The following is a 1,151-nucleotide window of genomic DNA, read 5'->3' on the forward strand; positions in this document are numbered from 1 at the left end:
TGGGCACACGACCCAAGCGCCCCCCTTCTCCTCGCCTGGCCCGCGCCTAGGGGACCGATGGCCTCGGCCTCAGCCCCTCCCCCCCGGACGCCCCGCTGCGGCCAGATGTGGGCGGATGTGGAGGCCGGGCGGCGGAGCAGGGGAGGGTTGGGAGGGGGAAGAGATTCCTCCCCTTCCCCGGCTCAGGGTTCCTTCTGCGGGAGGTTTTATTGACGCAGCCAAACAAAGTTTGCTGCAGCCTCCTTCGCGCGCTGCGTGCCTGCAAGGGTTAAGCTGCCCGCGCCGCTCGGTGGGGCCGGCAAGCTGGAGCCCGGCCGGTTGGCTAAGGAGCCGAGGGTCGCGGGGGCGAGATCGCACGAGGCCACAGCATCCCAGCCGCCGGGGGTACACCTCCAGCTACCCCCACCTCCGGGCTGCACCCTCTGGGTCCGCGCTGTACCCTCTGGGTCCGCGCTAGAAAAGGCACCCGCCCAGACGAGGGGCGACGGGCAGGGATGGAGCTCACAGACGTGTGCCACCTCCCCCACCTCCAAAAAGGGCTTCCTGAGACAGAGAGCAGACCTGCCCTCGGCCTGGTAAGGAGAAGAAATTGCAGAGTAGCTGAGGTTAGGAATTAGGACATGAGAAGGGAGAAGTCCCTCCCTCAGCGCACACTAGGGCTGGGCTTTCCCTCCAGGCCAGTAGGCTACACTTCTCCATCCGCAAACACCATGAACCACTATGACCCACGAGGCAGGCAAGTCTCAGGGCCTAGGGACCAAAGCTGGAGAAGTGCTGGCTCTAGCCCCCAGCAAGTGCCCTCTTCCTGGCACTGCAGAGCCAGGCACGTGTTCCTGCCAGCTCCCCCCACCCCACCACCATCATCTTAGAGCCAGGGTTTCTGCCCCATCTGGACAGAATTCGTGGCAGAGAATAAACGTCCCACACAGAGCAGGTGGGCAGCTCTGTAGCAGGTCCCCTGAGGGGGTGGCATGAGGGTGCCTGAGAGAGTTCCTCCTCACCCCACTCCTCCTTCCCTTCAGGAAGCTCCAAATGTGTGGCCGTCTAGGCCAGCCGGGCAATGGCTGGTTCACAGTCTCCTGGAGGACGCACGAGACTTGGTGGACTTCCTAAGCAGATAAAACTGAGCCCTTTTTTTTTTTTTTTTTTTG

General features: G+C 63.0%; 1 protein-coding gene across 3 annotated transcripts in view; it reads right to left on the reverse strand.

Moving 5' to 3' along the window:
* SEPTIN9 (septin 9) overlaps window positions 1-1,151 on the reverse strand; it is a 159,464-nt gene that overhangs the window by 110,843 nt on the left and 47,470 nt on the right. The window lies entirely within an intron of this gene.

Source organism: Tupaia chinensis, unplaced genomic scaffold (genome assembly GCF_000334495.1).
Source record: "Tupaia chinensis unplaced genomic scaffold, TupChi_1.0 Scaffold000159_1, whole genome shotgun sequence".
NCBI lineage: Eukaryota > Metazoa > Chordata > Mammalia > Scandentia > Tupaiidae > Tupaia > Tupaia belangeri.